The sequence below is a fragment of the Rhinolophus ferrumequinum genome, chromosome 3, assembly GCF_004115265.2.
Source record: "Rhinolophus ferrumequinum isolate MPI-CBG mRhiFer1 chromosome 3, mRhiFer1_v1.p, whole genome shotgun sequence".
In the NCBI taxonomy this organism is placed as follows: domain Eukaryota; kingdom Metazoa; phylum Chordata; class Mammalia; order Chiroptera; family Rhinolophidae; genus Rhinolophus; species Rhinolophus ferrumequinum.
Genome location: NC_046286.1, coordinates 33,990,466 through 34,006,655, shown reverse-complemented (window position 1 = coordinate 34,006,655; position 16,190 = coordinate 33,990,466).

The following is a 16,190-nucleotide window of genomic DNA, read 5'->3' as shown; positions in this document are numbered from 1 at the left end:
ATTGAAACTCAAGTTTAATTTTCTTATTTTGTCACAGATTGTTTGCTGGGGTTTGCTCATAAATAAAGCTTCAATAGAGCTTCTATTCAGCCTGTAATATAAATAATTAGTGATTTTCTTTGCAACTTTTTGTTTTGTTTATATTATCCTTCTATAATTTATGCATTCATGGCATCCCTTCAAGTAGACTATAAACTTTTGTTTGGCAGGATAAGACTTTGGCACTAGACACTTAATCAAAATTAATCTCTGGAATATTAAATAAACATTCAGGGAAGGGTTATTACTGAGGCAGCCAGGAATAAAGAGAACGAATGGGAGACAGGAGTGGTTTTTTGCGATCACAAATCTATCACCAAACTTTCACTGACAGCTGCCATAATTTCCACCATCTTACACTGAACTGAATTTTGTGTGGGTTTTCAGTCTCAGCTTTGAGTTATTTTATGCAGTAAAGCACAACAAAGCCAAGGTGTACCTGAAAGATGTGACAGGTCTCACTCCAATGTGAAGCTTTTGTGTCATGGATTTCACTGGGAATCTGAGGAGAACTAGGGCTCCAAGAAAAACATACAATTGACAATTCAATGAACAAGAAATATTTTCAAGTGTTTTCAGGCTACAACTCTCATCTACTATCTCCACCCAGGGAAATCTCTAGTCCGCTGAGGTTGAGAGTGGCTGCCCTGGGTCCTGGTGTCCATGGATATTCCAAACATGAGGAAAAGTGAGGGCCACAGGAAGTTCCCTAAGGTGATGTTTCTCCAACTTTAATGTCCTTGCAACACACCTGGAGATCATGATAAAATGCAGATTCCAAAGACACTGACGTATTAAGTCCAGGGTAGGGCCCAGGAAGCTGACTTTCTAGCAAGTTCGCAGGTGCTGCTGCTCTGCTATTTTGAGGACAATACTTTGATTAGAACTGCCCTCAACAGTCATTGCACTGTGATTAGTTCCATCAGGAATTTGGGATGTCCTTTATGAATATCCACAACAAAGAATGGGCCTCCAAGGGCTGCCCACAGACTTGGGAGAGGGGGGAAAGCTTTTGGGTGGGACAGCCTGCTGTAGATAACCTGCACTGTCACTTCTTAGCTGTGCTCCTCAGAAAGTTACTTAACCTTTCTGGGCCTCATTTTTCTTCCATATAGAAATTGAGATATTAAAAATACCTCCTTCCAGGATTGTTGTAAGACATACAGAAGCACTGACCACCATGCCTGACACTTAAAAAGTGCTCAATAAAGATTACTTACTATGCTTCCAGTGAGATAAATTTTGTCTTTGATGCTATCTAGTGACTTCATCAGAATAAAGAATTCCTTATCTATTTTAATGTGACAAATGCAAAATATTCACCTAGGGGCTGGAAAAAAATATTTTTAAGTTAATTTGATTAGAGTATATAAATTATCCTGTTAGGATTAGTTCAGATACTCTTTTCTTGAGAATAGCTATGCCTAGCTAAAGCGTTCCTGGGCCATTTCCTCTAAATTCACACTCTATTTTGGGAATAATTTTATCTTACATATTAGCAAATTCTAACAAAGCCAGAATGTTGATCATTTCTGAGATACTGACAACTGGGTGTTTTTCTGGCACAGCCTATCCACCATCAACTTCTTTCAGAATACGTATTGTGTTTATTCATTATTCATTCATTTGTTTCCACTCTGTATTGTACACAATCTATTCCTATTGCCATGGGGATAGCTATTTAATGACAATAATCTCTTTATTGCATTTAAGTCAGTTCCACAGTTACTGTTGTGTCAGGTTGATTCTGGCTTTGATGTTGATGAAAAGGAAAAAAAGAAACTTAATAAAGTGATTTTTTCCACTCAATTTGCTTTTGCATCTCTTTATCTGTGCCTCAGATTTAGCAAATGAAACATTTGTTCCAAAGGATTATCTGAAATACATTGTTGGATGTCACATGCATGATTGATTTCAAATGTATGCCTGAATCCTTCCTACTAGACTAAACCCCTAGGACAGCAAAACACACTGTGAAAAAGGCTTTTCTGTCATCGTCAGGTACACCTGTCATCTTTGTCTTAACCCTTGTATTGTAAACAAGTAGTTGCTGGCAAGAGATCCTAAATAAAACCAATCTCTGTGGCTCTGTTTTCCACTTGTCTTGCCAAGAAGGGTATCTTTCTAAAACATCACCCCATGTCATCCTCTCTTGGTCCTTGATTCTCTTTGTCCCTCTTGTTGAATGCCATATTTACTTTCCCTGTATCCATTTTGAATCAGTCTGCACTTCTCTGGTTACTGCGGCTCAGCAATGAGTCATGGAAACTACTCAAGATTTGTCTCTCTCAATTTATTCTGTGATTTGTCTGCCTTTCAGCTGCCCTTGTATAACAGCAAGCTTTTTCATTTGCCTTCTTCAGAGTTATTTCTCTTATTTAAATTCTCTTTTTTAAATTGCTAGCCCCCATCCTCTTTTTTATTTTTAAATATTTCTATTAATTCCTTTTTATGAAATTTATTGGGGTGACATTTGTTAGTAAAATTATATAGGTTTCAAGTGTACATTTGTATAATACATCATCTATATACTGGGTGTGCCAAAGAAATGTATACACATGACTTGTATTCATCTTTTGTTATAGGTGTATAGTATTACAATTTTAATACAGTTTTTTCCTTTCTTAAAATATGTATACTTTTTTTTGGCACTCTCTATACGTCTTGCATTGTGTGTTCACAACTTAGGGTCAGTTCTCCTTCCATTACCCTATATTCGAACCCCTTTACTCTCTTCTACCACCTCCATTCCCCTCTTACCCTCTGGTAACCACAAAACTGTTGTCTGTGTCTATGAATTTTTGTTTCTTTGTTTGTTTGTCTTGTTTGTTTGTTGCTTTCATATATACAATGGAATATTACTCAGCCAAAAGAAAAGATGAAATACTACTACTGTGCTTCCCTGAAAATAAAACCTAGCTGGCCAATCAACTCTATTGCGTCTTTTGGAGCAAAAATTAATATTAGGCCCAGTCTAATTTTACTATAATATACGACCAGGTCTAATATAATATAATATAATATAACACCAGGTCTTATATTAATTTTTGCTCCAAAAGATGCATTAGAGCTGATTATCCAGCTAGGTCTTATTTTTGGGGAAACACGGTATTTGCGACAACATGGATGGATGTTGAGATTATCATGTTATGTGAAATAAGTCAGACAGAAAAAGTCAAGAACCATATGACTTCACTCATATGTGAGATATAGTATTAATTTCTTTTCTTAAAAGTAGAATTTGCCTAAGTGACAGTGCCTCTCCATATTATGAACTAAGTAATAGTATAATATGCTATCATAAATTTAATTAGTTCTAATTAGTGTTTCAAACCCAAGTAATCATATGATTATTCTCATCTCCCTTTAATAACAGGGGAATACAGTACACATTTTCAGAGTATATGTGCAAAAACTTGATTTCTGTTTCCCTTATCAATCATGCTATTTTTATGATATTTCAGAACATAGCTGTAACCATCTTTTATGATTTTTGAGAGTCCAGCTATATCCAATTGAACTGATTTTCCAATAACTTAAATTTAATGTCATTGGAATATTCACTAAGTGCTAGTTCAGTTGTGACATGAGTTGGAAAACTACAGCCTGTCCATCAAACTGGCCTGACTGACACCGATTTTTGTAAATACAGTTTTATCAGAATACAGCCACACTCATTTATTTATTACCTTGTGACTATTTTCACACTACAAAAGAAGAGTTCCAATAGACATTGTATGACCTGCAAAGCCTAAAATATTTGCTATCTGACTCTTTAGGAATGTTTGCCCACTCATGGATCACCCAACATAACAAGTCTGGCAAATTTCCCTGGTTAGGTCTGGAGACAAATTTTTTAAGTTGTTCGCTCATTGAATATCTCTTTTCCCTAAAGTTGTGAAAAATCACATATTAATTCATTGGAAAGGCCAGATTCTCTCCAGAAATAGCTCAAAACTATTTGCATACAAATAGGATTGCCAGATAAAATATACAGAACACTTGGTTAAATTTGAATTTCAGATGAACTACAAAGAATTTTTTGGTATAAGTATGATCCAGATATTGCGTAGGACATACTTATACTAAAAATCTATTTGTTGTTTATTTGAAATTTAAGTTTAACTAGACATATTGTGTTTTTATTTGCTAAATCTGACAACTCTATAAAAGAGGATGAAAAAAAGAAAAGCTTAAGAGAAGTTGAAACAGCATCTATAGGGCACCGTGTGAAGTTTTTAGTTTATTAGCACCTTTTGATGAATTGTCTGGTCATATTCCAGAGTTCTCCACTTTATATTCATGTTTTGAATCAATAATGAGAGGCTTCGTTCTTTACACCCAGGTGTTTGGCACACAGATGGTCTGCTTTCCGACCCAGGAATCCAAGCTGTGTATTAGCAGTTTGAAAATTTCAATTGTACATCAGATTGCAAGATGAAAGCACTTTTCAGTACAAGAAAAAAGGGAATTGCACAGCAGCACTTCATAGGTTTGATTTAGTCACAGGAGGAGAGCAAAAAATAGAAAGTTTATAAAACGAGTGATTGAGGAAATGGCAAGAATCCACTTGTTCTAATACTGCTCTGTGAGGAACAGTGTTAGGAATTTAATTGCAATTAGGAAGCCCTGGGCAATGCTGGGATATTAACTGAGGGAAAGCAAAATTTGTTAAACAGAAAAACAAAATATTTAAAAAATTCTATATTAGAGGCAAGCTTTTGCTTAGGCTTACCTTAGACTATTTAATGAACTGTGATGGCTTTCTTTTTCATGTTCATTTTGCTTTTCTAATTTGACTGCACATAAGAAAACACATTTATATATGTTGATCAGCACATTTGTAACGACTTAAGTCATTACTAACTTGTTGAGCGATTTTAAGTCTATTAACGTCACCTTTTGGTTCTTGATTTCTCATCTGAAGAAGCTGAATCAGAAGACTTTCCCAAGTCCAAAACTCTATTTTTGTTACATGCCTATCCATATTATATTAGAATGTGATATTAACAATATGTCTAAAATGTTAAAATTTTCAAAATGCAAATGTGAATACTAGTCCCTAATTTTGTAAACATGACAGCATCAGAAGCTAGCCTTTATAGATGAGACTGGTTCCCGTCAAATTATTGATGGAGGTAGCACTGGTTTAATAGCTTAGGTTTGTCTATTTTCAGCATGTGTTCGTAAAATATTTGTACATCTGAAATTTTATTTCTCTTTTTATAAGTATTTTCGTTTTCTGGTAGTTTGTAAAATTTTCAGACAAAATTTTAATTTATGGTAACTTCCATTATATGGTGCCTGGTTTGGTAATAGGTACCACAGAAAAACAATCTGTCTTTTGTGGGGTTTGTGATGTAGTAATCTATCAATTAGAAAAAGTACACGTGAGGTTATGGTACAAATTGAAGGGGAAAGAACTGCCCCTTGATATGCTTATTAGAAATAGTTATTTGAGAAAATACAACTAGAATGGGGAAGATGATAATATATGTTTTCTGCCTCAAGCTTTTTAAGAAAATATAAATTTGAGAAAGCAAAAGAGTATGTAAATATGTTAAGATTAATTTACATATTTACTAAAACACTATTTTTTACATTGCTTTTTCATTTACACAAGTGGTATATGAAGGTATTCTCTTTGCCCCAAATTGAAACGTCTTTCATGAGCAGCGCTGTTTTCCCGTTCAACATTAACAAACAGAGCAGGCTACGCTTGTTAGCATATATGTAACATACCATAGAGTCAAATCCCTGTGAGAAAAATGCATTAAAATCATCTGAGAGGATACACACAGCACCAACAACAGGACTTACCTCAAAAGAGCAGATGAAGGGAGAAAAATTAGGGTGATGATCAAATTAGATGAGGTAAAGATTGCCTTTGATCATCACCCTAATTTTTCTCCCTTCATCTGCTCTTTTGAGGTAAGTCCTGTTGTTGGTGCTGTGTGTATCCTCTCAGATGATTTTAATGCATTTTTCTCACAGGGATTTGACTCTTTGGTATGTTACATACATGCTAACAAGCGTAGCCTGCTCTGTTTGCTAATGTTGAACGGGAAAACAGCGCTGCTCATGAAAGACGTTTTGCACGGGGCTTGATCATCAAAGTGAAGAAAGTTATACTGGAAAAGGGTGAGTCACATCAAAGACAAGATGTGTATATGTGTGTGTGTGTGTGTGTGTGTGTGTGTGTGTGTGCATGAGTTTTATGTGTATATAGACACACACAACCAAATTTGGTTCACAAGCCACAAGCCTCTCTACCTCGGTTTCCTTCCCTGCAACCCAGAATGTGATGATACAAAATATCATTAAGGTTTTGTTCAGCTCTCAGTTTCTATTGGTCTATTATTTCCAGTGCTAATATAGCTGAAAAGATGGCTATGTGACAACATTTCTGTTTTGTCCCCCATTGTATTTAGTTATAGTTTCTGTTTATGCAACCTAATATTGTTTGCAAAAGCTAGACACATACCCGTTTGCTCAAAATCGATCTAACTCATCCCTGGTTTCCACAGTCCAAGGAAGACCCAATAATGTTAGTCATCCTTTCCCAGCATCTCATGGTTATTCCTTATGAATTTTGTCAAATTTATTTGGAGTTAATCCCACTAAATTCATCCTCTCAAAATTGTTCTGGGTATCATTATAATCTCATCATACTAAACTTCAGGAGCAGTGCCATTAACTTCTTTATGATATTCTGCAACCTCTTATTTCAGAGCCATGAATTCAGCTTAGCTCTCATACACTTCTCTGATATCTCACTGCTACCCATACTCAAACATCAAAAATAGGCTTTTAAAAATCTCTTTTAAGTTTGTGATTTCTACACTTACAAGTTTAGACAAGTTCATGACCTCATCCCAGAAAAATGCTACATACCTCATTGCTAAATATCACTGTAGTCACCTTTGAAGTACTCCCCTTGGGAAGCTATGCACCCATGCCAGAGCTGAGTCCACCCATCAAAGCAATTTTGGAACTCTTTTTCTGGAATGGCAATCAGAGTTGTCATATTACCCTTGATGTCCTGAATGTCATCAAAATGTCTTCCTTTCAATATTTTCTTTATCTTCGGGGAAAGAAAGAAGTCATTAGAAGCCAGATCAGGTGAGTAGGGAAGGTGTTCCAATGCAGTTATTTGTTTCCTAAAAACTCCCTCACAGACAGTTCCATGTGAGCTGGTGCACTGTTGTGATTCAAGAGCCATGAATTGTTGGCGAACATTTCAGGTCGTCTAACTTTTTCACGCAGCCTTTTCAATACTTCCAAATAGTAAACTTGGTTAACTGTCCAGTTGGTACAAATTCATAATGAGCAATTCCTCTGATATCAAAAAAGATTAGCAACACCATTGCAACAAGTTCATAAACTTAATTGTCAAACCTTGTATGTGAAAGTGAATTTTAATCATCTAACTCTTCTTCTCTACCAAATAGATGATTATGATATAATCTGGCACTAGTGTTCATTTATAAACTCTGCATCTTAGCCCTGCATCTATGACATTAGCATTTTGTTGTTGGTTGTTGTGAGAATGTTTTCTAATATTCTTTAAGTTTCCCTCCTCAGTCAGATTCCTTATTACCCTCCACAGCAAATAAAGTCTGATAAAGATGAGAGGTCAGATGAAGTGAAGCAAAGATTTGGGCACAGAGCTGAACACAGGAGAACAATGCTTAAGAGTTCCTTGTTGTTTTTAAAGCTGTAGGAAAAATGCCAAACAAACAAACAAACATAAATTTCATGAAAACATATACATTTATAACTTCAAAGTCCATGGGAAAATACCTTTTGCAAATCTGTAACCTCTTTATAATTATGTCTTCATTAACAATCCTGAGTAGTTGAATTGCCACTTAATCTGAGGTTTTCAAAATGGGCCTGAATACTATTCCACCATAAAAATAACATTCATATGTAACCACTGACAGTTTCCACTTGGTTAAGGTATCTTGTATCTAATTTTACGTGTGCCGGTATCTGGCTTGCTTCCACTAGCTACTCTGCCAGTCTCATCTCTTCTGATTTCTAGTTAAAACTTTATCACACTTACATAGGTGATTGGAAAACAGTATAGACATGTGAAGAAGAAATTCAACTTATGAGGCACAAACATTCTTTAATATTCACAGGCATCCCTTGTTTTAATGCACTTTGCTTTACTGTGCTGCACAGACACTGTAGTTTTTACAAATTGAAGATTTTTGACAACCCTGTTTCAAACAAGTCTATCAGCGCCATTTTTCCAACAGCATTTGCTCATTTTGCGCCTTTGTGTCACATTTTGGTAATTCTTGCAATATTTGAAATGTTTTCATTATTATAGTATTTGCTTTGATGACTGTGATCAGTTAGCTTTGATGTCACTAGTGTAATTGGTATGGGATGCCAAGAACAGCGCCCATAAAAGACAGTGAACTTAATAATTGTGTGTATTCTGACTGCTCTACCAATCAGCTGTTTCTCCACCTCTATCCTATTCCCAGAGACACAACAATATTGAAATTAGGTCGCTTAATAACCCTGCAATGGCCTCTATGTGTACAAGTGAAAAGAAGAGTCAGACATCTAAAAGCTAGAAATGATTGAGGAAGGCGTGTTAAAAGCTGAGATAGGCTGAAAGCTAGGCCTCTTGTACCAAACAGTCAGCCAAGTTGAGAATGCAAAGGAAAAGTTCTTGAAGGAAATTAATAGTGCTGCTCCAGTGAACACACAAAGATAAGAAAGCTAAACACCATTATTGCTGATATGGAGAACGGTTTATTGCTTTGGATAGAAGATCAAACCAGCCACATCATCGCTGTAAGCCAAAGCCTAATCTGGAGCAAGGCCTTAACTCTCTTCAGTTCTATGAAGACTGAGAGACATGAGGAAGCTGCAGAAGAAAAGTTTGAAGCTTGCAGAGGTTGGTTCATGAGGTGCAAGGTGAAGTAGCAAGTGCTGACGTGGAAGCTGCAGCAAGTTACCTATAAGATCTAGCTAAGACAATTAATGAAGGTGGCTACACTAAACATCAGATTTTCCGTGTAGATGAAATAGGTTTATATCGGAAGAAGATGACATTTAGGTTTTCATAGATAGAGAGAAGTCAATATCTGGTTTTAAAGCTTCAAAGGACAGGCTGACTATCTTGTCAGGGGCTAACACAGTTGGTGACTTTAAGTTGAAGCCAATGCTCATTGACCATTCTGAAAAGCATAGGGCCCTTAACATTTATGTTAAATCTCTTCTGTCTTTGTTCTGTAAAGGTAGCAACAAAGTCTGGATGACAGCACATCTGTGTATGACATGGTTCACTGAATATTTTAAGCTCACTGTGGAGAACTACTCCACAGTGTAGAAAAAAAAAAAGGAAAAAAAAGATTCCTTTCAAAATATGACTTCCCATTGACAATGCACCTGGTCACCCAAGAGCTCTGATGGAGATGTACAATGAGATTAATGTTATTTCATGCCTGCTAACACAACGTCCTTTCTGCAGGCCATGGATCATGGAATAATTTCAACTTTTAAGTCACTGATAGCGATTCCTCTGATGGATCTGTGCCAAATATATTGAAAACCTTCTGGGAAGGATTCACCATTCTAGATGTCATTAAGAACATTCCTGATTCATGGGGAAATGTCAATATATCAAGGACTTGAATAAATATTCCTCCAAAGAGGATATACAATGGCCAAACAAGCCCATGAAAAGATGCTCAACATTATTTGTCATTAGGGAAATACAAATCCAAACCACAACGAGATGTACATCTATTAAGCTGGCTAAAATTTAAAAAAATGGATGTTGATACATATATGGAGAAATTAAAATCCTTGTGCATTTCTGCATGGAATGTAAAGTGCTGAAGCTGCTATGGGAAAAGTTTGGCAGTTCCTCAATAACTTAAACATAGAATTGTCATATGACTTGGCAATTCCCAGAAGAATTAAAACATGTGCACATGTGGTCAAACAAACACTTATATAAGAATATTCATAGCAGCACTATTCACAATAGTCAAAAAGTATTAAACACTTAATCAACTAATTAACTAATGAAAAAATCTGTTATATCCACACAATGGTATATTATTCAGTCATAAAAGACTGAAATACTGATACATTTTACAACATGGATGAAGCTTGAAAACATTAGGCTGAATGAAAGAAGCCAGACACAAAGGGCTACATATTATGTAAATATAGTTTATTCATGTGAGACACCCAGAAATGGAAAATTTAAAGAGATGAAAAGCAGATTATTGGTAGCCAGGGGTTTGGGGAAGGGAGAATGGAGAATGATTGTTGAACGGGTACCAGATTTCCTTTGGGGGTAATAAAAATATCTGGAACTATACAGTGGTAATTGTTGTACAATATTTTTAGTGTACTAAATCCCATTGAATTATACTTTTAAAGTGGTTAAAATAGTAAGCTTTATGGTGTGTATATTTACCACCAAAAAGTATATGGAATTATTTAGAAAAATCATATATATATATATATATATATATATATATATATATATATGCCTATCAACTATAAAATTCTATGATTCAACCTATCACTCTAGTTCCACTTTAGTGCTATCTTAAACATCATGGCTTTTGGTGTAAGAAAATCTTTGGTTTATTGCTTTCAGCATTAAAGAACACTATAAATGTATAAGTGAGCCTAGAACGAAAAGGTCTAGCAACATCAATCTAAATCAACTGAAAGGTTTCCATTTCAGGCATGTGTATGACGACTCATCTTGAGATGCAAATGAGGATCATAGTCTTAAAAAGATTTCAGAGAAAAGCCACTGACATCATTAAAGGATAAGAAAATTATATTTTGTGAGAAGAAATGAAAAGAATAGGGATTAACTTTCCTAGTGGAGAACAAACTCAAGACTGGTTTAATAGCTGGCATCAAGTACAAGTTATATATTGAACATAACAACCTCAGGAAATACGAGTGAATGAATGCTGTAGTATTTAAAGCCTAGAGAAAATGCTGGATTTTTATGATTATCTTGTTTTCTTTCTCAGAGACATTTTAGTAAGCTACTTAAAAAATGTGGAAGCCATGTGGGGCAGGTGTGGTGGGTTTGCCATAGTAACCTCCCTGAGAGTGGCAGATAGAAAAAGAGTTGGGCTTTCTCTTGTAAAATTACAATGATTTTTCTTATTTAATGCTCAAAGATAGGAAAGGGAATTAATCTCACTTTTTTTCTGAATATTTACAATACCTTTCACATTTCTCTTCAGGTAGATCTGAAGAAGACTTTGGAAATTAAGAGGTAACAGACAGGGTAAGAGAGATGGGATTGAGGCCATGATTATAGAAGAAAGAAGCTTATTTAGAGTCAGAGATGATAAATACTACAACCACATTTTAAAAAGTGGTTTTCGTTGGAAAACTTTAAATAGAATGCATTCTAATTTATAAAAATCTATTTCATTATCATTTTGCTTAAGAGGAATGAATGGATTAGATGATCACTCAAATTTCATGTATGTGAAGTAGGAGAATAATGTTTTTATGATCATAACTCTCTCTATCAGGTATGATCAAAAACTACAGTGAATGTTTAAATTAAAAAAACGTTTGACAGAAATTGCCATATGAGAAATGATATGTGACACAAAGTGTTGTCCTGATGGAGAATGAAATTATTTGCCCATTTCTCAGGCAGTTTTCTATACACATTTTTTCTTAACCGCTAGTGAAGACACTCACAAAAGAGGACTTCCAGAACTGCTTCAGAAAGAGGCAGGAATGATGGGATAGGTATGTTTGAAGTGAGGGAGAGTATTTTTAGGGGGATTAATAGCAATGTGTCTTTTACTGTAATAAATATTTTTTTATTTAAACATTCACCGTATTTTTGATCATACCTCGTAAATTCATAAACTCTTAGAAGCAGAAGTGCTCTTGAGACACAATTTAATCCTTTAACAGTCTTACTTAATTTTATCCATTTTTGTAGGTAGATAGCATCACTAATATAGTACCAGGAAAGTCAGTAGCTTGATTATAGGTGACAAATTTTATCATTTCAGATAGAAACATAAAATCCAGCATCAGCCTGGCAAACTATGGAAATGTATCATCAATGTGCAAAATTTCTGCTATATGCAGTATACAAGCCACTAGACTGAAGAAAGTCACCAAAGGACCTTCCTGTTGAGCACAATAAATCTCTCTTCCACAACATTGTCAACACTTAAATTAAATATAAAAGTAAGAGTGATATTGGCATCATAGAGCGGTTCCCTTTGTCTCTACCATTTAAGCTACAACCACTAGGACATCCATAGCTTAATAAAGGATACTCTGCACAGTATACCAGGAGATCAGAGAGATCCATACATCAGTACATGTGAAGATGTGTAGGTTGGACCTCATGGAGGCAGGGCAATGGAGAAGCAGCAATGTCACAACCAATGATCAGAACTGCAGCAGTGCCTGAGACTGGAGGATACAGGAACTGCAGCAGTGCCAAAGACTCCCATCCCCTCATCCCCCACCTTTCCCAGCAGCAGTGGTGGCACCTGCAATCTCAGGCTCCAGAAAATGTGGCAGCACCCAAGAACAAAGGCTCTAGGAATTGTGGTGGCTCCTGGAACTCTGGCCTGCCAGCAGGGCAGTGATACCTGTGAACCCAGTGCCGCCAGCAGTGGTGGTACCTGGACCCCCAGAGAACCTGGTAGCAGCAGCAGAGGCAGTACATGCGACTCTGGCCCCTTAATACAGTGGCTCCCAAGGCCACAGGGAACTGAACAACAGTGGCAGATGAGCCCACAACCCAAGTCACCCCAGCAGAGGTGGCAGCACCTGTTACGCCAACAGGATAGATGTGGCAGAGGCACCTGTGACCCTGGCTCCTGCCCAATCCTCCCCTGGGGTGGGTGGTGCCAGTGACCCAGGTGAACACAGATATAAGGGAGGAACCTGACATTACAGTAGCCATTGCAATGACACCTGTGACTGCAGTGACACCAGCATCAGTAAGGCACCAATGAGTTTGAAGCACAAAGAGTGACAAGAAAAATACCAGTGACACCTGTGGCAGAGGCAGTGGAGGATGGAAAGTTCTGTCTCTCAAATATAATCAGAGGCAACTCAGGAAAGAGAAACGAAAAATTTGTGCTATAGGCCAAATATTAGAAAACAATTACCAACCTGCTGAATGGCTAGAGTCAAAGTAAACAAAGGCTTACCTAAATAAGAAAGGGGTTTGCTACTTTAAATGTGCTGGCAGAAGAACAACTTATTTAGCACTGTGAAAAATTACAGTAACATGGTATCACAAAAAGAAAATGACAATCTCCAGAAAGCAAACTTAAAATCACAGAATATTGAGATTTAAATGATAAAGAATTCAAAATGGCAATCATGAAGAAACTTAATGAGCTATAGGAAAACTCAAAAATACATTTCCATGAGCTCAGAGATTAAATTAATGAACACAAAGAGTACTTTATCAGATAGATTGAAACTCTAAAAAAGAACAGAAATTCTGGAGGTAAAGAACTAAATAAATGAGATAAAGAATGCATTGAAAAGCATTGGAAATAAAACCAACCATATGGAAGAAAGAATTAGTGAATTCAAAGATGGAAATCTATAAATTCAGGTAGAATATAAGAGAGAAATAATTTTTTTTAAAATGAAGAAACTCTATGAGAAAAATCCATGACCTCTAGAAAGGGTAACGTAAGGAGAATAGGTATCCCAGAAGAAGAAGAAAGGTAGAATAGTGTGGATAGCTTATTTAAATATTCAATAGCTAAGAACCTCCCAAACCTGGGGGAAGAACTGGATATGCAAGTCCATGGAGCAAACAAAATACCTAATTATCTCAAAATGCAAAGAAACCCTCTCCAAGACACATTATGCTAAAACTATCAAAAGTCAACAATAAAGAAAAAAATTAAAGGCAGACAAGGAAAAGACAGTAAATTACAAAGTTTACCACATTAAGACATGAGCACATTTCTCAGCAGAAACACTACAGGTCAGGAGAGAGTAGAATGACATTCAAAATATTGAAAGATAAAACCTGCCAGACAAGAATACTCTATCCAGCAAAGTTATCCTTCAGATATGAAGGAGAAATAAAGGCTTTCCTAGACAAACAATAGCTGAGGGAGTTCACCACCACTAGATTTGCCTTACAAGAAATGTTGAAAGGAGCTCTATTACCTGAAATGAAAAATCAAAATCATACAAAACTTTGAGTAATGTGATAAATAGAATCAGAAAATTACTAAGCTATTTCAGAATAAATTATTTGATAAATGTTAGGGGGGAAAGCATTAAAAATATAGCTACTTCAATTTAATAGCAAACTCACATTATAAAAAATGTTTTTTTTTTATAAAAGACATAAAAGACAATTTTGACAAAAAAACATAAAATGGAAGGAGGAAAAAGATGGAAGTTGTACAGGCAAACGAAGATAAGATCCTATCAGCAGAAAAAAGACTGTATTATCTGTGAGCGGTTTTATACAGACCTCATTGGTAATCACAAATTTAAAATCTAGATCACAGACATGAAACAGAAGAAAACATAAAACTGAGGAAACCACCACAGAAAACTACCAAACTAACATGACAGACAGATACACAAAGGAAAGGACGCAACAGAGATATAGAGCATTCAGGAAACAAAAGATAAAATGAAAACAGTAAATCTTCATATACCAAGAATTAATATAAATGTAAATGAATTGATCTCATCAATCAAAAGGCACAGAGTAGCTGAAGGATTAAAAAACAAGACCCAACTATATACTGCCTTCAGGAGGTATATCTTACCTCTAAAGACAAATATAGGCTCCAAGTAAAGGGGTGAAAGATTATACTCCAAGCAAATGGTAACCAAAAAAACCAAAATGGGTGCAACCATACTTACATCAGAGTAAATAGACTTGAAGCCAAAAATGTAACAAGAGACAAAGATGGATATTATATAATGATAAAGGGGACAACCCATTGAGAAGATATAACATTCATTAGTACAGTGGTACCTCGGTTTTTTAACGTAATTGGTTCCTGAAGACCATTTGAGCTCTGAAACTTTCGAAAACCAAAGTGTGGTTTCCCCATAAAAAGTAATGCAAAATAGATTAATCCATTCCAGACCTTTAAAATCAACCCCTAAAACTGCAAATTTAGCATGAATTTTACTATCTAATGATACCATAGATCCATAAAATTTACGGTGTTCGTGAACCGAAATGTTCGTCAACGGAGGCATTCGAAAACCGAGGTACCACTGTATATATGCACCCAACATAGGAGCACCAAAATATATAAAGCAACTAATAACAGAACTGAAGGGAGAAATTGACAGCAATACAATAACAGAAGGGGACTTTAAAACCCATTTGCTTTAGTGTATACGTAGATCAGTCAGACAGGAATTCAACAAGAAAATATCAGCCTTAAATGATACATTAATTCAGATGTACCTAATAGATATATACAGAACATTCTATTCAAAAGCAGCAGACATACATTCTTCTTAAGTGCACCCAGAACATTCTCAGGATAGACCATATGTTAGAACACAAAACAAGTTTCAATAAATTTAAGGAGACTGAAATCATATCAAGCATCTTTTCTGAGCACAAAGGTATGAAACTAGAAATCAACTATAAGAGTAAAACTGGAAAAATCACAAATATGTGAAGATTAAACAACATGCTACTGAAGAACTATTGTGTCAACAAAGAAATCAATTGAGAAATCAATACCAAGTCAATACCATAATATATGGGAGGCAACAAAAATGGTACCTAGGGGGAAGTTTATAGCACTACAGGCCTAGCTCAAGAAACAAGAAAATCAATCTAACCTCATACTTAAAGGAATTAGAAAAAAACAAATAAAGTCAAAAATCAGTAGAAGAAAAGAAATAAAAAACTGGAAATAAAATGGAGACAAAAACGACAAAAGAAAAGATCAATGACGCTAAGAGCTGATTCTTTGAAAATTATACAAAACTGACGGACCTTTAGGTAGACTCACTAAGAAAAAAAGAGAGAAGTCTTAAAAAAAATTACAAGTGAAAGAGAAGTTACAACAGATAACACAGAAAAACAAAGAATCATTAGAGATACTAAAAATACCTATGCACTAACAAATTAGAAAACT